Source organism: Harpia harpyja, chromosome 8, assembly GCF_026419915.1.
Source record: "Harpia harpyja isolate bHarHar1 chromosome 8, bHarHar1 primary haplotype, whole genome shotgun sequence".
Taxonomy (NCBI): domain Eukaryota; kingdom Metazoa; phylum Chordata; class Aves; order Accipitriformes; family Accipitridae; genus Harpia; species Harpia harpyja.
The window spans coordinates 27,789,920-27,817,133 of record NC_068947.1 but is presented as its reverse complement, the minus strand read 5'-3'; the positions used below and the strand labels follow the sequence as shown (position 1 = coordinate 27,817,133).

General features: G+C 37.1%; 1 long non-coding RNA gene across 1 annotated transcript; it reads left to right on the top strand.

Annotated features, from left to right (window-relative positions):
- Positions 1-1,929: 1,929 nt before the first annotated feature.
- On the top strand, positions 1,930-3,304 carry LOC128145071 (uncharacterized). The gene is made up of 2 exons (XR_008236325.1): positions 1,930-2,157; positions 2,958-3,304. It is a non-coding gene; the product is annotated as an uncharacterized LOC128145071 (long non-coding RNA).
- The last annotated feature ends 23,910 nt before the right edge of the window (positions 3,305-27,214 follow it).

Here is a 27,214-nt window from a genome sequence, read left to right as displayed (position 1 = left end):
TTGCTTTTTTCATAGCATGCTGGAAGTCATGTTTCGCACATGGGTAAGAATGTGCTTTTTCTCAGGGAGCTACTTGCCATGCTCAGGGGAGACAAGATTTCCCGGAATACAAGATATAACAGGCAGAAAAGCCAGTAAAATGCTGGGGGAGCCTGAAGAATCAGGATACTTGGCTGAGAAAAGGAGAGAGCAGCTGTCCAGGCATCAGAGATAATAGCAAAAAACTTCTTGAAGATTTGTTACAATTTGCAGTCATGGATTAATTCAGATCAAAGGTGGACCAAGGACCATTTTCAAAGACACAGTGAGCAAGCAGAGAGAGTTGTGTGTGATATTTTGTTTTTATTGTTTCCATTGTGTCTGACCTAGTCAATTTTGGTTGGGTCTACTTAAAAAAATCAAGTCTTTTTAGTATCTAGTCTGATAGAACCTGTCTGTTTTTATTGTGTGGGATTTTGGGTTGGGTTCGGGTTTTTGGGGGGAGGGAGAGGTAACTTAAAAAGTCACCTTCATTCTTATTTGGGGAATTTAGAATAGGAGACAGGCTAGGCAGATCTGCCTCAAAGCTCTGGCTAACTCCAGGTCTCTTCAAAGCCCTTAGGGCACACAGGGTGAAAGTATGCTTCCACATGGAGACAAAACTACCCTTTTTCCCAGAGGAGCAGTGAAAATTTGCAAGCTGCATCAACTTTCATATTATTTAAACTATTTATTCACAGACAGCGTTTGTGCATGAGCGAGTCAGTGCCCCATGTCTTCTCTATCCTTTGTGAAGTGATTAGTGCCTCTGGTATTTCTAGGGGGAAACATGTTTCCTGTTCTCTCAGGAGGCAGCTGTTTAAGGACCGCCAAAATATTTGTCCTTTGCAAAGGATCTGTAATTGGCAGAACATAACTTTACACTATTACTCCTTGTCAAGTAAGATCAAGAGTCCCAAAAGTATCCTTATCTTTCCTGTTTAACCTTCTACACGGCAATGATACCTAGACCTAAGAACCACTCATGTTAATACTCAAACAGCAAAGAAGTACAATGGAAATTTGTACAACAAATCTGCTTCTATTTGTTTTCCATGCTAGTGAAAGAGTTTGACAGTAGTGATGTGAGGACTTTCCAGAATCTGATTTGCAATAGGGGTGTAATCAGTTCTCTTTCAGTTTCAGTACAGTCAGCTTTTGGCTTGGCTTCATAATAATAGTTACTATACTCAAGTTATCATTCTGTCTCAAAACTTTCAATGTATATTGTTCAGTGCTTTCTTTTAACTTACCAGATAGCAGGTTTGCATGGATGTAGGTGAAAAGATAATTTCCCGCCTCATTGGTACAGATATTGCATGAATACCACGGCACCATAGAAGATACATGATCAGACTACAGTAACAGTCTTAAAATACTTTATCACATCATTCTCAAGAGAAGTTACACTGCAATCAGTAGAATTAAACTTACTTTAAATTTTGTGTGTGATGAAAGTCCTTCCCAACAAAAAAATAATGTTCATGTATTTAACAACTTTCATTTCAGGAACTCAAAGTGCTGTGCTAGTCATTATAAAAACAGTATTTACTATACTGAATAAAAGTTTATCTTCTGAATTATCTATCCTATCTCTAACTGTAACCAATAGTAATTTAATATTTTACATAGAAGGAAAGAATCATGCAGCAAGTAGATGTGAGATAATTTATCATACATAAATGTCCCATCTTATTCGTGCATATTTAGAGATTTAAATCATGAATCATGAATTTTTATAAACCTTGCAAAGCATTTCAAGATATTAAGTATTATAACCTGATATTCTTATTGTTGGCATATACAACTCCCATATCTACCTGAGGACAAATAATATTCTTGTAAAGCGGATGTTACCTTCTTTTCAGCCATAGTACATAGAAGCTGAGGGAACAAACTTCCCTCTGATCTGTATGGCAGCCTCTTATTTTGACACCACATAGACACTGGTGCAAACTTCTTCCATTGTTTGTAATTTCTGATTTCTTGTAATTACAAACTAGATAATAATCTAGGTTAAAAGCTCTTTTTTTTTAATTTTCTCTTTCTTTTTTTCTTTCCAATATCATCCTTTATCAAATTTCCACTTAAACCAGAATGAATGTCTCTCATGTAGTTGCATGCTGACTGACTTGTACTGTGTGAGTATCCCAAAGTTATGGTGCTACTCGGTACAAAGGCTGGTGTATTTGATCTATTTTAGTATTAGTCAGTGAATAAGGGTCCTTTCCATGCAGTGGAGGGTTTGACAGTATTTGTCTTATAAGTATGACAAAGCAACAAATAGTAAACAAGTCAGGTAGTAATTGTCTCACCAGCTTCTTCCACCTTTTAGTCATTCCCATAACTGAGAGAGTACGGTTTACAGCACACCAAGAATATAAGACTGTGAGAAGCTAAGGTGACAAATGAGATATAAAAATTTGAATAAAATAGGCTTGTACCAGTTCCAGGTGGGCACCAAGGGCTGCAGAGGAGGAAAGATGATATTAGGCGCCCAGTGAACATTAGTGGTGAGCTGATTCTCAATCTTTGTGATCCTATGGTATAAGGTATAAGGGTGAAAAACATACAAAGTTTACAGCCTCCTAAAATCCAGCATAACTGCTCTGGAGTGTACAAACAGTCCCAAAATGGTGTCATGTACTCCCAAATGACAGTGAATGTCAATACTGTGTGCTTAGGTGCATGAATACAGAACCATGTGGTACATAGCTAAGCACGCAACATTCTTTTTAAAGGCAGTAGGTGAAATGGTTTCCATTGTTCCTGTGGCACGTTGGGCTTTACACCTGGCATTACAGGTGAAGATACAGAAAATGTTAAAGGGCGGAAATAAAAAAAAAATAATAAGGTTTATGACAATGAAATGTAACCTTGAGCAAAATCATTGCAGTTTTCAAGAAGATGTTGCTATAGATGGAAACATTTTTTTTAAGGGATGATCCATTAAAACTGGAGGGGAGGAGAGAGACATTGTTTCAGAAAATGTAAATACTAGTTTATCATGGGAAGAAAGCATAATCATGGAATAAAAGGGTTCTCAGTTCATAATTTTGGAGTCATCCCTTCCGCTTTGTATTACCTTCAGCAAACCATTCCACTTCTTCACCTCTGCGTCATCAACATGAAATAAAGATGACAATGTTTTTTCACTTTGTTCAAAAGCACGCTGGAAAGGATTAATTACTTAACCTCTGTACTATGTTTTGAACATGAAATGTGTATTATAAAGGTTAAGTAGTATTATTATGGTAATCAGTAATAAAAAGACCTGTATTTTTTATATGAAGGCAGATCAGTAATTTTATTTAATCTTCATGGTATTCAGAAGAAAGAAAATATATTTTCAAAACACATAATGGCTATCCAATTAACCTAAAACTCCTTCAAGTCTCTTTGTAGTCTTGGAAATAAAATAAATAGCTTATTAATTAGGTATCAAAAATGAGATAATTTTATTTGTAACCATTGTTGAATCCATTCAGTTATTAACAAAAACTAAAGTTTTAGCAGTTTTAGACAATTAAGACAGGAAACCTGTGTATGTCTTTAAGGTTTTAAGTGGGTATTTTCAGAATTACTTGAAAGAACTGATCAATATTTCATAGAGTTTCACCACTGTATGTAGTTGTTTAAGGCTCTTTGATCAAATTGAATTATGGGTCTTTTATCTCACTGTGGCAGTCAACATTTCCAATAGATAACTGTTGGCAACAGTGATTCTGAGTCTCTAATTATATTGTCCACACAAAAAAAGACAGCTTTTTGAATAACATCTGAAGCAGTCATGACCTGGCACTACAAAAATAGCCAGATTTATGGACATCAAATGTAATGAAAGAACTGAGTCACTGGGAAACGTGCAAGCAATAATAAAAATGTTAAGGGACCAAACAGCTGTCCAGTGCTATTTCACCAAGGTTTTAACTGGTTCAGAAAAGACACAGAGATAACAGCACCTTTTAGACAGTTTTCTGATACCAGGGAAAGAGCAATCTGGTATTGTAACTATCCTATCTGTATGTATGTCAAGGCTATCTGGATTTAATAGTACAAGGTGCTAAAGTAGACAGACTAAGTAGGTGCAAAAGACAAAATAAAACAAAATCTGGTGAAAGGTTGGATTAATTTAATTTTTTGATGCATATGTCAATCAAATATGTATTACAATATTTGTTTTCTTATGAAACTCTCTTTGCTTTACTGAGAGTTGTTAAAGTTTAATGTGCCGAATGGAATGCTATTGTAGGAAATGTGAGTTAGAAACTGGTAGAAAAGAAATTGAAGTTTTAACAGCCAAATTAAGATTTCTGAAGATCAAGAAGTTGAGGGAAAAGCTGATTAAGTTTATGATATGAGTACATTACTTGAAAGTAACCATTACTCAATGTCGTGGTTTAACCCCAGCCAGCAACTAAGCACCATGCAGCCGCTCACTCACTCCCCCCCACCCAGTGGGATGGGGGACAAAATCAGGAAAAGAAGCAAAACTCGTGGGTTGAGGTAAGAACGGTTTAATAGAACAGAAAAGAAGAAACTAATAATGATAATGATAACACTAATAAGATGACAACAGCAATAATAAAAGGACTGGAATGTACAAATGATGCGCAGTGCAATTGCTCACCACCCGCCGACCAACACCCAGCTAGTCCCCGAGCAGCGATCCCCCGCCCCCGCTCCCCAGTTCCTATACTAGATGGGATGTCACATGGTATGGAATACCCTGTTGGCCAGTTTGGGTCAGGTGCCCTGGCTGTGTCCTGTGCCAACTTCTTGTGCCCCTCCAGCTTTCTTGCTGGCTGGGCATGAGAAGCTGAAAAATCCTTGACTTTAGACTAGACACTACTGAGCAACAACTGAAAACATCAGTGTTATCAACATTCTTCTCATACTGAACTCAAAACATAGCACTGTACCAGCTACTAGGAAGACAATTAACTCTATCCCAGCTGAAACTAGGACACCGAAGTAGAAATCAATTATGATAAAGAAATATTTGCTACTTTTAAAGCCCCTTTAGACAAGTGCAAAAGGACATTCCCTTTTCATTGTCTGAAAAAGATCTTTGAAGAAGGTCTCTGATGTTTCAGGCAGACCTTGTATTGATCTATAAATTGGTAAGCTACACACCACTCCTTTGCAGACTCTGACTCTAGGATAACTTTATTTAAATTTTAAAGTATTCCATCAGATTATACACTTTTTATCTAGCTTTGGATACTAATTGTTCATTAAATATACTTCTTTTTTCCTTCATTTCATTCACTATGTGCCCACATGAATGTAGGACATGCATTTTGCTGTTTTCAAAAGTATCGAAGAAACATTTTTAAAACAAAGCTATAAAGGTTAATGCCAATATAAGAACCAAGGTCAGACTGTGATTTGCAAAGTATACAAGAATAATTTAGAAATTATATCTTCTGCCTAACTTCTGATGAGAAGTTTTTATTATTATTTCTCAGAAAATAATAATTATTGGGAAACACTAAGTGGGCTTGGTTGCTGGGTTTTGGAAACCATAGCCTAATCAATTGTGCCTGAAAAGCAAATGGCTATATTCATAAATGCTAGCAGTGAATAGGGTTTCCAAAGTTCACTCAGATCAAATAACCAGTGGTACAAGAATGCCTTGTAAAGAATAGCTAATCAAGTTTTAGTTTATAATTATCCAGTGTAGCTTGTTTCCTTCTCAATCTCTGTAGTTCCTTTCTTCCATAAATTATTTTCTTTTGCTACTATATCTACTATAAAAAATCTTTAAATCCTTTTCTGACTGCATAGTGGTCAAAAATAGATGTGGGGTTCAGTTGCACTGTCGTTTCTGGGGGTCTTAGTCAAGATCCAGTCAACACATCAGTCAAGATTATACATACCAATCCCATGTACCTACATGCATTACTTATGATTGTCCCTATACTTATTAATATAAAATGAACAATTCAGAGAAAAAAAATTACGCTAAGAGCCACCCGCCATCTCTATAGTTTTACTTTTCAGTAAGCAATCAATTCAGTAATAACTTAACAACTCCACTAGATAGGACATAATGATCCTTAGGGTTGTTAGCATTTACAGAATCAAGAGGACATTTATGTTATGCCTGGAGGAATGTAAAACTCCGGAATTCAAGATCACTAATTTTGGGACCAGATAAGGGAGGAAGAGTCAAATGGAACCCTTTGGAAACTGCTAAAAATTATGTGTATGCTGACTGTGACAGGAAAGGTTGTCTTTTCTGTAACAGCTATCACACAGGGCATGGAACAGAATTGAGTCTCTAACTGTGGGATTAGATATATACAGTATGTCAAACAGCTACTGAGGAAAAAAACATGTTTTGTTTTCATTATGGCACGTGTTGCAAAGAAGGATGTTGCTTTCTTTCCTTTGCATAGTTTATACTGAATTTTGCAGTTAAGGGCTGTTACTTGCTGACATAAACTGAAGCTAGCACAGAGCAGGATTTTAAATGCTTAGGGGAGTCGCAAATCTCATTACTGGGTTTTGAACCACTCACAGAATCCCAGTCTAACCTTTTCAAGGTTAGCAAAGATGTATCTAAGTGCATGTTTGACCATGATATATGGCTGGAAATACCTGAGTAACAACTAAATTTCTTTTTACTTAAGTAACAAAAAAAATTGTATTTGTACAGAACACAATCACATCATTCCAGCAAAATGAATATACTTACCGCACTTACTTTAGCCAGTTAGTTTAGGAGCACAGTTTTGGCTTTTGGAGATGATTTCTCTGAATAACTTGTGACAAGAGTCTTCTTTTTTTTCTGTTTTAGTATCATTGCAAATTATTTCTCAAGTAACCTGTACAGATTTCATGAGGAAACCCTAATGTATTATATGACTATGTAATTAGATCCTATATTGTAATGAACATGCCATGAAAAAGAATGAATTAAGGTCATGGAGAATAAATTTAGCTCTGACATTTCCTACTTCAGAGTGCTTGTTTTTACAGCTCTAGTATTCTTTTAATAGCTTTGTTTGTATAAATGTATAGTTGTGGCAGGCTGTTTTCCTCTCAGTTGCAAACTCCAGAAGGAGTTGATTTCAACTACTTTAAAAGTAGTTAGTACTCCATTGGAAAACATTGTTTTTACTTAGCTGAAGATGCTTAGAACAATGACAGAAAATTCAGTAGATTCTACATCTACAGGTGAGCTACTTCTGCCCATGTATGATTTACAACACAGAAAGTGGTGACTAGACTACTCAGCTGGGATGATATCAGAAGAATCTGGGAAGCTGTTTATGGAACACAGATTCATCAATTATTTTTTATCTTAAGGAGAACTACAAAGAAAACTCAATTTTTAGATCCTGACTGTATTTAGGCTTCTGTTATCTGCATATCTTACTGTTATAAGGCAAGGAAGCATAAATTTAGGACTTGAATAACTTTTCAGAGAAAATAATTCAGGTGGTTTGAGCACTGTAAACTCTTCTGGCTTTAGATGGCTGCTGATTGAAGTTTTGGTATGAGACTCTCAAAATACAGCTAAATCACTCTCTGAGTCTCCAACTATGTTGTGGCTTGTTTGGTTTTCTTAAATTTTGTGATTCATATAATAAAACAAGATCTAGCAAATAAATTATTTTTAGTTGGGGATGGAGAAATGTATGGATTGACCGGATACTATGAAAGACTTGATATTTATTTCACTACAAACATAATTTGAAATAAGACAGCTTTCTCATGTCATTTTTTTTTTTTCCAAAAAAGTTTCTTTTCTTGGCTTAAAGCCAAGTTTATGAATCAGTTACTTTAGATTCCAGAAGCAGCATTCTTGTTTGTTTGACTCTCTTTTTTTGTATGCAAATAGACTATATTTTAGCAATAGTTAGCATTCAGGTTTGCATCCTAACTGATGGCTTAGAATGCCCAGTATTTTCCTTCTCCAAAGTCAGCCTTTCATATTGAAATTCTGGAGTGTCAGAATGACTGAGAATAGATGGAGAACTATTAATTATGTTTATTTTAAACTGTCCCAGAGTTTCAATAACTCTCTCCAGGGGAGGTGAAGAGCATAACAGTTACCTAATTGTATAGATATGATTTTATATTAATGGTTTTAAATGTCTTACTTTGTAATATTGAGAGACTGTGTGACCTCTTAGATTTACATTTTCTTTTTAAAATATTTTAAATTTTTACTGGTATTACTCTCTCTTTTGGGGTCACTGTAAACAGTAATCTTTTAGCTGAGCAGGAGAGTCTTTGCAAGTAGAATATTGATAGATACGTACAAACATATATGTTTATCTATGTGCATATACATACACACACATACACGTGCACACACACACACAAATAAAGGTATAAGGCAATTATGTATTGGCTAATAAACACACAAGATCAAGGATTTAAGAAGCTGCTAGGCTAAGCAACAGTGGGCTCAACACCCCAGTAAGACATCTAAAGAGCCTTTGCTGGCCAGGCAGGCATCAAACAAGCAGGAAGGAGTCCTCAGTGTTGGCAGATTGCTGTCTTCCAAATCCTCTGACACTGATACTTTTCTGCATTTTCCCTTTAGGGTTTTAAACCTATCCATTTCATTGTTTTTCCACCTTGAATTTTTGGGGTATTAATAATCTCTATCTCCACAGTCCTACTTCTGTCTACATTTCTTATCTTGCATGGCTCTGCTACCCAGACTTTCTCACTGCTCTTTCTTAAAATGTAGCATATTCCTCCAATTTCTGAGCAACGGTATCAGTGCTGGGCCCTGGATCCTTGAAAAACAGATGCAGAATTCCTTGTTTGGGGTGAGAAGAAATTACATTGATTTAGGAAGGAAAGGGTTATACAGGCATCTTGATTGTGAAATTCATTATAGTTAAATCGGTTAGCTTTATCAAAAAAACATTAGAAGTTTCCATTAGAAAGAAAATGTAGCAAGGATAGAAAAAGCACATGGGTCTTTCTCTCATAACAAGGAATGCTAAAATAGTCCAATAATTTTTGAAAATTACAGGAGGCAGCTACTGCTAAGTGGTTTATTAGTCTTGGCACTAGACAAAAAAGGACTACCTTTGGCACACAAGACTTGATCAAATCCCATCATTCTCCACTTTCCATTTCTCTTGCATCTGAGCTTAAGTAGCAACATCTTAGAAAGCTGGCAAATGTCTGGCAGCAACAGATGTAGAACTGGAGTATGACAATGTTAGGTACAATACATATGGAAATGTTTTTTCCTTCATGTAAGCATATGATTTTCCATATATAGCACACCTAGTACAATCATAAATCCTACATTTAAATCTGATCTTAAGACTTGTTTTAGGAGAAGCAACACTGTTATTCTCAGCTTACAGATGGGGAAAATAAAGTCACTTATCCAAAGTCATAGAGGAAATGAAGCACAGAGGCTACAAGGAAGATCATACTTTGAGTCTCAGTTCAGTATTGTGTCTGTGTGGCTTCAATGAGCACTTACCCACACTTAAGACCCCTGTAGTACTCCAAAGTATATGATAAAAATCTGATGTATGCAAGTCAGACCAATGACTAAATTCCTATCATTAGCCATGATAAGTTCTATTGTTTGAGAAGATGCTTCATTCCTAAATTAATTTGCAAAGGCTGTCTAAATCAGAACAGATTCTAAAATGACATTTCAATAGGGTTATTGGTGATGTTTGTGTTTTTCTTTAACCATCTATAAAGTTCTTGACCAAAAGACAGGAGGATTTAGAAATTAACCCTTTGCCCTTCTTTCAGTTTTGGTACCCGATTAGGATGCATCCTGCACTTTCCTTGCTTGCAAAAGGAGGATACAAATAAGGTATTTTCAAATGACTTGAAATCTGGACCAAAGTTTATGATGACTTTCAGATATGAATTAAAACCAGGCCTGCTCCAATAGCTTCTGATATTTGGTACCTACATAATACTTTTTTTGGTGGGAAGGGGAGGGAGATCAGAGAGTTGAACACTAGATGTATACGATGAGGAGCAAGGAGAGTGAAACTAGTATGATATCCTCTACATGTTTCCTCATAATGTCCACATACCTCTTAAAATGTGAGAAGAGACACTGTTCTGATATATGGTGCAGAAATAATTGCCTTCTGTGTTCTTCTAGCACATAATGTAAAATAAAAGGGTACCTAATATTTTATACTCTTTCACCACACATATCGTAGAAGGCCTTTAAAAGATTTGTGAAAGATCCTGTAATGTGATTTATTTTTTTGGCAGCAGTGGGGTCATTGAAGTACCTTGGACTGTCTTCTGAAGGTTAATTAATTTTATGCTAAGAAGCTAGTCTTTCAGAAGCAGCCATCTAGTGGAAATAGAGAAGTCTTTAATTAACAAACATCAGATCTGCTACTCAGTAGAGTTATATGAAGACATACAAACCTGCAGTCTTTATATTATCTCACCATATAATTATTTCTCCATATCCTCCACTACCGCTGTTTTTCATCAAAAATACTCAAAACCTTTGTACTTCTTCAAATTGGATCTTGCTTTTTATTAAACTGCTGCTAATACCAGAAGAATACTTCAGAATATAGAATTAAAAGGAAGAGTCTTTCTTTGGAATTTCATATGAAACAATGAATATTAAACTCTTTGCTTTCAAAGACTAATTTTTATATCTGTGTTCTTAATTCCAAAGATTAAGAAGCAATATTCTAAGAAACTATTGATCTATTTTTTAAGTAAATCTCAAGAGAAATGCAAAAATATTTTGCCATCAATATCCAAAACTGATATTAATACATTACACATCAGGGATTGTGTAGGACATGAATCACTAAAATTTGAGATAAATATTTATTACAGTTAAGGTTTTAGATTCTGTCTTAAATTACAGCTTCAGTCTGCTAAGCATTTAGAATGTACGTAGTGAGGGATAGTTCCCTCTTAGCCTACAGTATTAATAGGTGAGAGATTATGGGCAGGGAAGGGCATGGGAGCAAAAGACCAAGAGAAATGAAATTACTTTCCCCCACATCATGCAGCACCCAGTACCTGGTAGTACACAGAGGTTCTGACCAGGTCCCTGGAGAGGTTCAATTTACACCTCTACACCTTGCATTATGTTTTCTCAAATTAAAAAAAAAAAAAAAAATCTGAGAATGAAAAGATAGGTAAAGTAAACAATGAAACACCCTGTGGGCTTTCCAGAACATACTAAAAATATTTGCTCAATGCTAAAATAGTCCTTGCTAGTAGTGGTGTGGGAGAGCGTTTTGTTGTTTTTAACAAATTTACCAGTGAGTAATTATAACTGAAAAAATGTAAAATAAGTCAGTGAACTCCTTCATTTTATACACATTGGAAAGATGAAAGAAAATCAGTAATACAAACCAAAAAATACAGAGCCACCCTAATAAATAAATCTGAAGTTCAGTGCTCTGCAGAGGATCAGCCAGGGTATGCTATTTCAGTTCTGTACATTCCTTCTCTAAACATTGACAGAACTGATTATTTTAACCTCAGATGGTGATTAGGAAAAGCATTTAGGCTTCTGTAGGTTCCTTAGTGCTGTAGATAACGCTTGCTGCACAGACCCTCAGGGACAGAGTGTTGGTTAAAAAGAGAAACCAATTTCTTGAGATCTTGGCATAGGATAATGCTCACATTGGGGAGTCTAATCTTCTGAACAGGATGGTCACTCACTGTTGAGTGGAGACGGGTGTCTCCATTGCTGACAGCAGCATCTTTAACTCGATTGCATAAGACTCTCCAAACTGCTGTTTTTCTCATTTCTTATGATCTGGCTGACCATGGTCCTATAAGACACCCAGGAACATGCACTATCCATCTCTATTAATTTTCTTACATATAAAATATCTCAACTGTGTACATAAGACTATTCTCTGTAACCATTTCTGCATCTACATGAATCATTTCTACTGTTCATTGTGGTTAACCTTGCCTGGCTGGCATATGCCCACCCAGCCGCTCTCTCACTCCCTGTCCTCAACAAAACAGTGTCGCAGAAACACTAGACCGACAGAGATATGTTTCAAAAGTCAATTTTCCTCTAATGATATCAAAATGCAATGGTCAAATTGAACAGGAATGTTATGTTGTATTGAGATGTAACAGCCAGATTGAACAGGAATATTAGGCCGTAAACACTGCGACAAACACAACTCATTACAGGTTCAGGATGTCAGTTGGGAACTATCACTACATGAACTGTAACCAAATCTAAGCTTAGAATGGTGCTTCAAAATGCGCACATCACTTACCAATAAGGCGAGGCATTCAGTCCTGGGAAGTTTCCTTAGACGGCGTCCCGATCTAAGGGGAGAGTCCCCGACTGCAGACCCGCTGTTTGGAGGAAGACTTGCTCAAGGGGGTCTTCCGGCAGGCTCCATCTATACCCTAGGTCGGATCGGGGCTTGTGGTCATGTATGGTCAGGGGTCTAGAAACTTCTAACAGAGGTGTTTCATTGGATGAGGTTCGTTGCTGGGGTACATGACTTGGGGCACTCTGTGTACATGACTCCAGTCACCGTGAAAGCCGGGCAGCTTGACCCCAAACTGTGGCTTCTAGTTTAACCCTTTCCTTCCAGCGGTCAAGAAGTTTTGGTCTTTATCGGGGCGGGTGTACCTGCCGCAGATGGCGGGGAGAAAACAAGATGAAAAAGCTCATGGGTTGAGATAAGGACGGGGAGATCACTTCCCAATTACTGTCATGGGAAAACAGACCTGACTTGGAAAAAAATTCATTTAATTTATTGCCAATTAGACTAGTGTTGGATGGTGAGAAACAAAGACAAAAATTAAAATGACACCTTCCCCCTTCCTCCCTTGTCCCAGGCTCAACTTCACTCCTCTACCTCGCCTGTGCCCTCCAAGTGGTGCAGGGAGATGGGGAATGGGGGTTACAGTCAGTCCATAACAGTTCCTCTCTGCCACTCCTTCCTCCTCACACTTTTCCCCTGCTCTAGCTTGGTCCTTCCTACAGGCTGCAGTCCTTCAGGATAAACCTGCTCCAGCTTGGGCTCTCCACAGGCTGCAGCTTCCTTCAGGGCATGTCCACCTGCTTTGGCATGGGGTCGCACACAGGCTGCACTATGGATATCTGCTGCACTGTGCTGTCTCCAGGGGCTGCAGTGAATCCCTGCTGGGATGCCTGGAGCACCTCCTCCCGCTCCTCCACCTCTCCCTTATGGGACTCACAGGGCTGTTTCTCACACTTTTCCTCTCACAGCCAGGCAGCGTTTTTCCCTTTCTTACACAGGCTTTCACCAAGCTGCCACCATGGTGGCTGCGGGGCTGAGCCGTGCCCTGCGGTGGGTCGGTCAGAGCCAGCTGGAACCGGCTGTGTCCGGCTCGGGGCAGCCCCAGCCTCTCCTCACAGAGGCCACCCCGCAGCCCACCCTGCCAGAGCCTGGGCACCTGACATAAATGTCTTATCTATGTACAATTTGATCATTTCTGCAGTAGAAACTGTCTAGGACTCTCCAGGTCACTCCACCAATGATGCTGTCCAGCATGTTTAAGGTGCTGGGAGCTCAAGTGGTCATGCAGTTTCAAGTCTGTCCTCTCTTTCAAACCAGGCCATTATGTTGCCTGTGCAGACAAGTAGCTGGGGAGTTGCTTGTTCAGTCAGGGAGTTAACTATGGCTTAAGAGCAGTGGGTGTGCACACAGGCCCAAAGAGCAAGTTAAACCACAATTAAAAGTCTAGAAGAAGCCTGAATCTCATCCTTATATCTCACTTAACTCTTGGCACACTCTACGTGCTCACTGGGAGCGAGGTTCACCATTTCATGTGTAATGCTACCTCCCAACATGAGGTGGTAAGCCTTCTAGCAGGGCAGTGCACCTCCACCTCTCAGTACCCCTGGTTCTCCATGGCAGCCTTCTTGCCTGGCTGAGGCAACCTACAGAAGGCATGCTATCAGTGCACACCGGCGTCCCACAGTAGTTTATGAAAGCAGTCCTGAGTCAAGCCCATTTTCTTAACTAGCTGCTGAGAAGACTGGCTGCATTGAGGTCTGTTCCCATTTTAGTTACTTAAATGCATGCCTTTGAGTCTGTTTTAGAGAGCTGGTTGCAAGGCTAATATTTTTAATGTAATTATTCAGTTTAAGAATCTTTCAACAGATAATGTTATCTGAGTCTTCTCATCATGTCTATCTCATATCAAATTATTTAAGGACTTGAATTCTAAGTTTCTGTAGCACTTCCATTTTACTTTGAAATTATTAGTGTATGAAGACAGCCATATGTCTTTATATAGATGTAATATTAGAAATTTAAAGGGTGGATAAAAGAGGAATACATCAAAAATTCACTAATTTAGGTATTTAAAACAGGTGACCTCTGTTTCACCTTAATTAACTATGATTTTCCTGTAGAAAATATTTTACTCTGGATCAGGCCAGAAGAAACATTTAATTACTTATTCCACACCTTAATTAGCTATCTCCCAGATAACATTCTTTTTAACCTCATCCAAATGCATCTTGAACTTCCAAGATAACTGTTTGTTCTTAGTAGTTTCAATTTGGACTCTATCCTTGATCTCATCCAAGTTAAGACAAAGGCCATACCTCCCTGGAAGAAAGCTGTTTGAAGTTGTTTGCCCAGTCTCAGAAAAAAAGTTGGGCATTCTTAGGCAAAGGTATTCTATATATCATCATTATTATCAACAATTGTCAACATTAAATCTTGGAAAAATTTTCAAGGTCTTTTTTGGAGGAGGATTAGGTGGTAATTTACTTGCATACAGCTGGTTTAAGTTCTTAAGAATAACTGTAGGCATGCACTGTGATGTTTTTGCATTGTGTATTCTTGCCTGTCCTCTGTCCTTTGCTTTGCACAGCAGCCTCAGTCAACATTTCTAAGGACAGACATCTCACAGTCCGTCCTCACTCTGGCTTTGCTGCTGTTGAGGAATCTACCAGTTTGTTGACAGCGGCTAATGATTCATTTGTCAGGGAGGGGTTTTCTAATATGGGTAAGAACTGTCACATATGGGATAACTTTGTTCTCAGAGACAGACAATGAGTGTTGTGTTGCAGAACTTCCTAGGGTATATGAATTGTTTTATTGATTCCATACAGACGGGGAACACAACTTAACTAGTATCCTGTCTTTGATTGTTGGCAGAGAAAGATATGTGTTTAAAGCTGAGTACCTGCTCCAGTGGCTGAAATGGTATTAGTTGGAATTAAATAAAACAAAAGAATTATGTGATTCATATATTTCTGTCCAAAGCTATCATTGGCTCTGAAAGTTTCTTTATTGGCACAGAACAAAAATGGTGGGTTTTTAATGTGTTTCTTGCTGCTGTGTTACTTTTTAAGGAGATGATACATCCATAGAACAAGATCAATGCATTTCTACAGAATTTTAAAAAAATAGTAAGATTTACAGTGTAAAAAATTAAAGTACTCTGAACACTGTATTCAGACAGCAAGTTATTTCACTCAATGTGCTAATTCTGAGATACTATTAAAAATAGAAAAGACTCAGCAAAACACATTTTCTAGGCATATGTTTTAGAATCATTAGAAGTAGAGAGAATATTTTTTTCTTTTTTCTTAATATAGATATATACATTTGCCAGCCTTCAAGATGATTTCCCAGGAAAGAGTCCAGAAAAGCCAAAGTGTAAATATTTCTGGGGACATAGTTAGACTTTTGAAAAAAGCATCAGGGACTTCCTAGATTTGGTATGTATGATTGTAAAAGGAAACAATAAGATTGGAGGATCTAAAGGTAAACACTGATGTTTAGATTTTCATTCAGCATCACTGAGATTTAAATGATTAAGTGTAGGAATACTTCCATCACAGTTCTTAGTTTTGTGATAATTTTCACTAATGGCACAGCTGGAATCTTGCAAAAATGAATAATAAAGACTAGCAACTTCCTTTTCTGTTATTCATGAAATTTTCAAGGTTCAGAAGTTTACTAATTTCTGGCCAAAATCCAAACAGCTACAGAATGCTACTAATCCAGCTGTACAAGTAACAGTGAAAAGCATCTAATAATCTGTGTTTGAACCTCCTGCCATGTTAGTGGTTTTGATGTTTTGTTCTCAGTCAATTTTATCGACAATACCAGTGAAAGCATCCCAATGTAATTCAGTAAAATGAATCCTCAAGTTAGTATAGATTTTGTCCACTGCATCTACACACGCATTTATGCAGGGTCCTCCCATGGATTTCTGTTGGATAAGTAGAATAATAAGTAATCTTGGGATTTTTTTTTTTTTTCCTATCCCTAGGCTTTTTTATAGGTGGCAAGAAGGAAAGTCTCCATGAAGAGTCTGCATCCCTCCATACTTGCAAGGGTGCTGCAACCTCAAGTTTTATTCTAAACATAGTGAAAAACTAATGGGTTATAGCACAAATGCTGGTATCTGAAAATGAGAATTCAAGGAGTAGTTAGGAGCTCATGCACGCTTTTACATGAGGGATAATGCTTATTTCATTTTCATGAAGGGCATGAAATTCTAATGTAATACTAAGGTAAGACTTCATACCTGTGCTGAAGGCCAACACAATATCTAGGTGTCCTGGTTTCAGCTGGGATAGAGTTAATTGTCTTCCTAGTAGCTGGTATGGTACTATGTTTTGAGTTCAGTATGCGAAGAATGTTGATAACACTGATGTTTTCAGTTGTTGCTCAGTAGTGTCTAGTCTAAAGTCAAGGATTTTTCAGCTTCTCATGCCCAGCCAACAAGAAGGCTGGAGGGGCACAAGAAGTTGGCACAGGACACAGCCAGGGCACCTGACCCAAACTGGCCAACAGGGTATTCCATACCATGTGACATCCCATCTAGTATAGAACTGGGGAGTGGGGGCGGGGAATCGCTGCTCGGGGACTAGCTGGGTGTGGGTTGGCGGGTGGTGAGCAATTGCACTGTACATCATTTGTACATTCCAATCCTTTTATTATTGCTGTTGTCATTTTATTAGTGTTATCATGATCATTATTAGTTTCTTCTTTTCTGTTTCATTAAACCGTTCTTATCTCAACCCAGGAGTTTTACTTCTTTTCCCGATTTTCTCCCCCATCCCACTGGGTGGGGGGGGAGTGTGTGAGCGGCTGCGTGGTGCTTAGTTGCTGGCTGGGGTTAAACCACGACACTGGGTTCACTGCAAGTACCTTTTAAATATGAGAGCCAAAACTTATGCAAACCCATTTCCTGAACCCCCTGTGAGGGGTAAATTTTGCTCAGAGTTTGAAGAAGAAGGGCTGCTCTACATACTTCAGATATTTAGCAATACATGCCAGCATGCTTGTTAGCATGATTTTGACTCAACTGACTAACTAGTATTGTGCATGATAACCAAGTTATCAAGAACAGGGTGACAACTGTTGATAAGGACAAGTATGAGGAAGGGAGAACATTTAAGGAGTGTGAAAAAGCAGTGCCTACAATTAATGCAGAGAGGGAACAGAAATGAAAATAGATTTTCAGATTCCCTGTGTTTTCAACACCACAGCTCCTTGCTATCCTAGTTTTCACTATTAGAAATATAATGAGAAATGGTAGAAGGCACAATGAACATAAGTTTACCATGTCGCTAGCCTGTAGGCTTCATTCACCCAAGCTGTCAAACAGGCTGACACATTCTGCAGCATGAAAACCATCCTTCTGCTTAAGGTGAGCATATGCAAATTACTCAATTATGCAAATTGTTTCCTGAAAGAATTTGCATAAATACTAGACATGGAGGTGTGCAAAATGTAGTAGTTAAGACGACCAACCTCTAAACAGATTAATTTGTTTTAAATATGTTTCTCATTTCTATGTCCTGTTCCATAAGTTACTTCAGCATATGTAGGATTTTCAGTCTTGTAATTATAAAATTAATACTTTTTATTTCAGTTCTTGCTGTCACCAAAACTAGGAACTTGCTATTCCCTGTGTGACGATTCACTACAGAAGCAGATCAAATCTCCACTGGGCTCACTGCGGCTCCAAGAAAATAAGTGGCCTTTTCCTGCCCACTCTTTTCAGTCTCCACTTATATCCATTCATTCAGCACTCACCACAGCTGTTCAGTGAGCATATCCAAAAGAAACAAGCTAGCTGTTAAGATGAAGAGTCTGTTCCATCTTTACATGTATGCATTTATCAATATAATGAATACCAATATACTTAATTCATAGATGCATACAAAATGATAGCTCAAAAAATCTGAATGAGGTCTTCCTGAAATACTTACTGCTATTAACATTATCCTTTATTTTCCTCCTTTCAGAAAGCACAAGAACAGCAGTTAAAACAGCTCAGGATTTGTCTGGATTTTTACCTCTTTTTTGAGGTAGGAATGAACTAAAAAGGGAAATTACTTTTTTTTTTCCCTCTTCCTTAGCAAAGAATTTCTGAAAAAAATAGTTTACACATTTTGATAACTATAAGAAATGTGTCACCTCAAAATGCTACAAACCTCTGAGGCCAGATTCTGTCACTTTGGAGTATTAGTAGCCAGTGAAATAGGCATAGAGCCTTTGTGTTAGGTTTCCTTCACTAGACCCATTTTATGAATTGGTTCATTTGGAAAAAAAAGTGGCAGAACAGGGTAAAGTAGATGAGAAATTAATTGCCCCTTTAGATTGAAGTGGGGAGGTGTGAAGAGCACCTGTTCACTTTCTGGTTAGTACAAGCCAATGCTTCAAGTCTCCCTGTTGACCAAGAAACTATAATTACTTCCCAAATAACACATAGGCACAAAAAATGCTTTATAGGACAGAGACATCATAGTTTCAAAAAAAGGATTGATATGCTGAGCTTATATGTAAGTTTAATTTTTAAAAAGTTTGACAAATATTGATAATTTTATATTAACCATTTCTGAACTAAAGCTCTTGAAAGGCCCATGTTCCCTATTGCTGTGAATCAAAGGTGTTAATGAAAGACTATGGCATAGTGGTACATTTTTAACCTACTACAAGCTACCAAATGCTCTCACAATGGCAGCTTTTCAGTTTCCAAAATGTCCTTCAGCATCTAAAGTTCTGAACAGATGCCACTACATGCAAACTGCTGTACTAAGTAATGTGCAAGTGCCATAAATATTTCAAGGTTTTAAAAAATTGTCCCTAAATTCAAAAAATGACACAATGAATACTGTTTGGCACTACTCCAATGACGTAAGTATGGCTTCAAGGGAGAAATTCAGGTAATGGCTGAGTCAAAGATGGCAACGAAGTGGCACAAAGCCTTGCTGCTGTTTAAAAGGTTTAAATAACTCTACTGAGGCTGGATAAAAGGATGAGTTTTGACAATGGAATTAAAACCTGCCTGACATTAAGGTAGAAAACTTACTAGTTTGGGGTTGATTCTGAGCATTTTTAGTCCATCTTTAAACAAGTGGAACTCCAGTGACTTTAGTAGTATTAGTTCTGATTTATGCTAGTATAAATGAGAGAAGAATCTACCCATATGTCTTCCTGCATGCCTGTAATAAATCCTGCAGGCTATTGGTGCTATATAAATAATATATTAGGTTACGGATAAATTGCCAGACAGAGGGTTACATATAAATATTGTCAAAAATGAGGTTTATAAGGTGATTTTTGTGTCATAGCTTTCAAATAATGTCATCACATGCGACTTTTTCATAGAATATGCAGGAACAGGATGAAATAGCAGAAATTCCATTTCTACCACAAAAGCAAGAGAATTTGGGGTTCAAGTGAAATTTCTAAGCACTCTGTGGCAAGATGCAGAAAATTTATTTCCAAGTTGTGATTTCTGTATATGTCTTACTATCTACCTTTTTTTCTTTTTCTTGTAATACTGGTTACAATGATATGAAAAAGACAACTGCCCCTTGTAGCCTTCAGTTAGGAACATTTCTATTGGAGCAGTCAAAGATTCTTTGTAAATACTGGACTCAGATGCATCTAGATTTCAATAATGGGTTGAGAGTTTGAGGTTTTTTGCTTTTATCCCCTTCTACCACTACCACCACCACAACCAGCAGCCCTGCTTAGTTTGGTGCTTACCTGCAAGACACCTGTGCCTTTTACAGAGCATTTAACTGTGAAGATAAAACAACTACTTTTTAATATATACCCAAGAGGCTGCAGTGAGAGCTTTTAATTTAGTAGTTTGTTAAACTGTAAATAAATAGACAAAGATATGATGAACTTCAAGACCTGCTATCAGATTTATACCTCTCTTTTTATTAATGTTCTATACTCAGGTTTCCCTGAATTTTGGGTGTTTTTGCATGTGTGAATACATTTAAGCACTGTAAATTTGACAAAAATTGCTTTTCCCTGACAATCTCTCAAGTACTAGCATGGAGAAAGAATATCTATTTTATTTGATCCATGTACACCACATTCACTGAAATCTTACTGGGTGACATAGGACCAGTGCATGTTCGTTTTTCTGATTTAAGGCGCTTTTTTAAAAAATTATTTCATATCCCAGTGAGAATTGTAAATTCTCAAAGATTCAAACCAGAGCAGTCTTAAAACATACTCCACCGTAACAAATAAAAGAACATCACATGCCTGAGTTTATAGAATGCATTTTAACACAGATCAAAATGTTCAGCTATTACTGGAAGGAAGCAAAGTATAGAGAACGTACAAAGCCTTGAAACTGGCATAAAGAGAGAAATTACTGCAGAAGGTACAATACTTAGGAAAGGATGCCAAAAAAATAGAATCACATTGATGGCCTTTTTTTGAACACAGGCTTTAGTATATTTTGTCAGACATTTGGGTTTGGTTTTGGTTTTATTTGGGGGGAGGGGTGGTTGATGTAGAGATCTTTGAGATGTTTAAGAAATGAAACAATGTTTTCTGAGATAAGAAAAACTATGTATTTGTTTATCGTGACCCACTAAGAAAAAAACCAACCTATGTCTCCAGTCACTTTAGTAAGGAAATTCTAGGACATACTTTAAGGGACATCACATGCTGGGAGAAGTTTATAGTATGTCAGAGGAAAGGAGTAGGAAAGGATTAGAAGACACTAATCTTGGGAGAAATCTTAATACTTAAAACTGAGTAGGCTAAGTGAATATAAAACTTTACATTATTTAGAGTTCATTTCAACCCTAAAAGGCTGGTTTGTAGAAGATCTAAGTGACCTATTAAGAAGGAAAAATGACTGTGTCTGCAGTCAGCTGCTCTATGTCTTCACATAGCTCTGAATTTAATGGGAAATGCAAACTTTCAGTACTTCTAGAAAACGGAGTCAGTGATATGTTTTCAACCAGACAGTGAGAGACATTTTGAATTTTGGGTCTTCTCCCTAAGTCACCACTAACCAACTTCTAGACCAATTCACAAGCCTTAGCCTTCAGACTTTCTCAACAACTAACATAGTCATATGAAACTGAGAAAGACAGAAAGTTTGGTCCTTACTATTATTTTGTGTCCAGCTGCAGATCTAAGCTTTCATGGATTGGCCATGGTCCACAATTTGTGAATACAACTGTTGTCTCACAAGTTCAATTAATTTTTATTTTCTTCATTATCTCAAAGTTTATATTCATCCTTATTATTATTTTTGAACTTTTTTTAATATGTGAATGTTAGGGTGGGTTTAGTTCTGTCACTTTTTTATGTTATGATTGTTAATAATTAATTCCACTTAAGATGAAATTTGTAATTAATAATTGGTTCATTTTACTATCCGTACATTTTACTAATACACTTATGTTTCACTCCAAGCTTTCTGGAATAAGACGCTATGGATTCTTGATGAACCTCCACTAAGTCTAGAATGATTTACATATGGACAGTAAAAGGTATATACTGTGACTACTTTTAATCCCTCTCTGTTGAGTAAACTGATTCCCAGGAATCTATAGAAGTAGAGGTAGAATAAGTTCAAGATACATTCAAATTTCTTGGTTATCATGAAGACTGTTCTTTCTTGGGATGTAAATTATTTTAACACTACATTCAATACAGTTTTCTATTGTTGTTTCTTTTTATAGCTATACCCTATCATTTTGCGCAAGTTCTCAATGACACATCTGTTAAAGGATGCAAAAGTCTTGTGGAATATTCATGTGACTGATGGATTGGATCCCTGCTTTCATTCACTTTCTGAAGAGCCAGGCTAAACTCTGCCATACACGAAGGCCACAATTAATTTTGTGGTCTTGTCTCATGTCCTGTCGAGAAAAAGTTAACAGTGGTTCACAGTTTAACAGAATTAATACTGATGAATATTTACCAAGAGCTATCTTGATAGACTTTGGATCTTACTCAAGATTAAGCAGAGCTGAAAATTTTTGAAATTTGAGGTATTTATGTAAGGATCACATTCTATCTAGCTCAGATTGTCTATGCTTTTATCATTCCAGAATTTAATTTAAATTCATTTCTACATTTTGAGATTGAGCAAGCTCTACCTTGTTAATAAATACATATTCTCTCACTTCATGAGAGAGGCTGTGATCCTTCTTAAACTGCCAACCCTGCTCCAAATCTGAAGGGATGGATATGCATGCAACCAGCTAAGTGTGGTCTTTATGCTGCCTGGCATCAACACAATCAGATGTGGACATGGGACTGAAGAAAAGTGCAGATTTCAGACTAGGAACTGAAAAAAATGTGTTTTGCTGTAGTGACCAGGGAAAAGGACAATTACTGGGAGCAAGCCTGGAAAAAGTACAATAGCATACAATAAGCTGAGACAGAAATCGCAAAGGTAAGATTTACATGTGGTCAAATACAGAAGAAAATTGTACCTGTTTGTGATAGCTGCTTAACTGAAAAGGCAGAAACTGGGACCTCTTCAGATATCACTAAGGAGAAGAAGTGTGGTCATTCTGTGAAGATGTTCTGTTACTGTGTGACAGGTTTGAAAGGTAGTCTTTTAAAGGCAAGGAATCCGTCAAATTAATTTTTCAAGGGATTATTGATCATAATGCAAGGAAGGGGTATGATCTCAGTTCATCTTAGTTCTATAGTAAGTCTTAGACATCTTGTTTCAGAAAAAAATTGACTGAGTTTCTTCTGAGCTATGATATGTCTCTTTTTGTGGTATTCAAGATGGGGAGAATTTCCTCTAGCTTTCTTTTGTTGTTTTCACCTTTACTTATTCCACTATTCCCTGCAAGCTCTATTAAGAAAAGGTGAAAGAGGCACCAATCTTGGTCTTGATTGTGAAGTTCTTCCACAACAAGGAAAAAACTAAGGAAATAAGGAAAGAAAAAAGGAAAATAATAAGGAAGGAAAAAGGAAAAAAGGAAAACAATAAGGAAAGAAATAAGGAAAATAAGGAGAAAGAGAAAGTGTGTAATGTTCAGGGAATAGTGTAGGAGACCTCTCCTGATAAATCTTAAAAGAAGAAAGGAAAGCATTCTAATTCGACTTCTTGATTCTTCTGAAATCTCAGATTTTATGGATAATACCTTTAATGTATTAAGCACAAAGCCAATTAAAAATTTCAGAATTTAGAACAGATTCAGAAGTTAAAAGCAGTTTTCTACAGCATAAAAAGTAACAGCTTCCAAATAAACTGAACTGTCTTGAAAGGTTGTTTGCAGGGGCATACCTTTTTTTTTCCTTTTTTATTGTGCAGCATGACTCCTTAATTTAGTCCTGTCAGTGTATTCCCATTTGTATTGATTATGCAGGTTCCTAACAATTTTTCTTTTTAAATTTAGTATGCATCAGGTGGTTTCCTCAGTGATACTGAAATATAATAAACAAAAGCAACTCACAAGGTTATTTGTTACCACTCCTATGTTAATAAGCTGAGCTTTGTCCCAATTCCATATGGAAGAATTTCTTCTGCTACAAAGGTGAACTGTAGATTGTGAGGACAGCCCATGGTGATCTATCCTAAGCCTCACAACATGAGTAAGCACAGTCTTTTCTCTGATAAACAGTTTTGATAGTTATCCAGCATTACTGTTTATGCAAGTAAGTATTTCCATTCCCATTTCTCAAAAAAACCCCTTATTTTACTTTTTCAAACTGGTTTATTGGTTTTTGAACTCTTATAGTTTAAATGGTGCAGTGAGAAATAGAAAATGTTAAAGTTGTTAGTATGTCATTACTAACAAGGTCTAATTCCTTACAGTTCAATCTGTTTATTAATTTATATTTATTACTATAAATGTTCATGTGTCTGTGCCCTTAAGAATCTTTGATCTAAAGCAGAGGTAGCTGAAAGAAATTTCAGCATGAGAAACTTCCAGCAAGGAAAACTGGATTTGTTTCTTTCATAAAGAAGAAAGTCCATTTGGAATAGCCTTACTTTATTCATAAATCAACAGTAGACAATACAAAAATGTAAAGGTATTTATCTTCAGAAAATACAAGGTCATGGAAAAAACTGAAGAAAAACAGTTCTAATTTTATACTGTCTTATCAAACTGTGTATGTGTTTGTGTTAGTCTTCCTTGTCTCCCAGATAGCATACAAGTATAGGAAAGTGAAGAAGGATCTTGAAATTTTAATTCATGACCTGAAGTATAAATTGGTACATTGGAGACAGAACAGGATAATTAAAAAATGGAATATTAATTGAAGAGGAATATCTTGCTCTGGAAGGAAAGGAAGGAATAAAGAAATAGCTCCTGCTTCATATATGAGAGATGTATGCACTTGTTCTCAGCTACATCACAGAGGGAAACTGAAAATATCTGATAATACCCTACATTGCCAACCTTAAGTATGGGATGGGGCTTTTCATGCACAAATGCAAAGTCATTCGGAGCACAGGCTTCAACATAAAAGTAAATCAAAACATCTGTTTGGAGGGAGATGCTGTGGGACTCGGTGGAATTCAGTGCCTAATCACTGCCACTGAATTTAGCATTTTAGGTGCTGTACAGAAGGATCTCTTGCTGCCCTTCCAAAAGGATGAGAACAGTCCACTGGTTCCAAGTCGTATCTCCAGCCTCATATAGATATCTAAAAACCTGACATGTCTAAAATGAGCTAGATGTCTTGTGAACCCCTGCTTGGCTATAGGAGAAGTAGAAAAAAAGGAAAAGGTCCCCCCTCATCTACCATGGAGGGACCTTTAATAATGCTGAATAGAAGGTGACGTGGATGAGGATGGCCAAGAGGTGATGGACTTCAAAACTTTCAGGACAATAAGGAGAATGAACAAAAAAAGTAAAATAATGGATCTAGGAAAAGTTACTTCACTTGCCTTGGAAAACTGGTTGATGAGCTCTTCTGTGAAACAGCTCCAAGACAAAATAATAGTGAAGATGATGATGATGATGATGACAATAATATTTCTTTAAGGGAATGCCAATTCCAGAAGGTTCAGATGCAACCAATTCAATTAAGAAGGAAAGATAGAAGGAATAACCAGAGATCAACTTGGCCAATGCATAAATTATCTTAATTTACTTCATATAAAAGAGTGGAGATTAGGAAGGATGAGCACAGAAATTCAGCATACATTTACATGAATAAAATCAAGAAAGTGAAGGCACTCTGTTCAAGATGGTGTCAGCAAAGGACACCAAGAATATGTAATAAAGTATTGTCAGTGTATATTGTAGAGAGAGAAGAAAATAGAGGATCATGTTTCTTCTTCCCAGAGAAGGAAAATTATTGGTTAATGGTACTGAGAAAGCCAAGGTATTTAATGCCATTTTGCACTAGTTTTCACCAAAATGGTCAACTGTGACCAGATGGCTGAAACAATTAGAAACAGTGATGTAAGAATAAAACCTCAGCCCACAGTAGTTAAAGAACAGATTAGAGTGTACTTATACGAATTAGATGTGTTCAGATCACCTAGAGTGATAAGCTGAATGGCTAATGAGATCCTCAAGTCATTAGCAATTACCTTACAGAACTCATCTAAGAAAAATGCAGACCTACAAATGTCCAATAAAAAAGGGACATAATTGAAATTATTTCCTTTATAACTTCACAATTCACTTCTTCCTCTCAGGAAGAGTTCTTCTCCATTCCTTTCTCCCAGATCATCAATTGCCCCTCTGCTGTGTGTGTTGTGCATTAGTATGAATCTAAATGGATCTTAATTAACCAAAAGATGTAAAGGTTTAAGAACTGATTGTGTCCAAGTATACAGAAATGTGCTTGTGTCTCAACCCTCACCAAAAGTTTCAGTTGTTCCAGGTTATAATCACATTTTAAAGAAGGAATATAGGTATAAAAATTACATGTACAATAGAGAAAGAACAGTATATTCACATTTTAGTTGTTCTGTTTCCCAGACTCAAGTCTCAATCTCAGCCACCAGCTAATGAGCAGGAGCAGTAAAGCATGGTGACACACCACCTCTGCACACTGCTACGGAAAGTTAATCTGTGGGTGGGCAGAGAGTTGGGCACAATTTTGTCTTAAATTGCTGATGCCAGAGCTCATCTGCCAGAGCCTGAAATGTCTTCCCCCAAGGTGCAAAGCAATGTATTATCAGCTTTTGGAACGATTCATTTTTCTGAATTCTTTTAGACATGAATCTGGCTGTAAAGGAAGGCTGATTAGTCAGTTCCTCCCTGTACCAAGTTCAGTTTTTGCCCACAGTTCAATACAGACAGGGAAGTGACTAACTTGTCATTTTTCTTTTACAGACAGCTGCTGGTGAATAATTGGTGAGGGAGAAAATGAACAGCCATCTATAATTTGTGAAGTCTTGAGGCTGGCAAAAAAAAGGGGGGGGGAAATCAATCTAGGGAAAGCAGGAGAAACTGCAAGGCAATGGAAAATTGGGGAAGAATTGGAAAATGATCACTTTAAAAAGCAAAGGAGAAACAAAGTTGTGGAGAAACTGGAAAAAACAAATGCAAGGGAAACAAGGTGAGATTTACTAAAATGTGCTATCATTGCTCTTTAAAGTTAAGTAATTGAGAAGAAAAGTCTTTGGGTACATATATACACAAAAGTAGAGAGACAGCAGAACTAACTAGAAGCTCAGCTGGGAGATCTTTAAGTACATAAATATTGTTTTAAGACCAAGTTACTACAGGTTGCCTCTCACTGAGGATTTTTGGTTTAGGCACAGTGTTGTACTGTGGCAGTTGCCTACCTTATTGCTTGCATCTGACCAATCAGCTCACACAAATGAGACTTTGGGTACCATTGTTTTCTTGGAATATCTTTGCAATAGCCTTTGAGAGAAATTTTCACTGAGGCTCCTGATGACTATTGCAACATCATGTAGACAGACTGTCACAAAGCAGGTAATTGAATGTAATTTGCCACATCCTCAGCCAAGTCAGATCCTGCTGAATCATTTTCTCTTCGTTTAGGGCTGA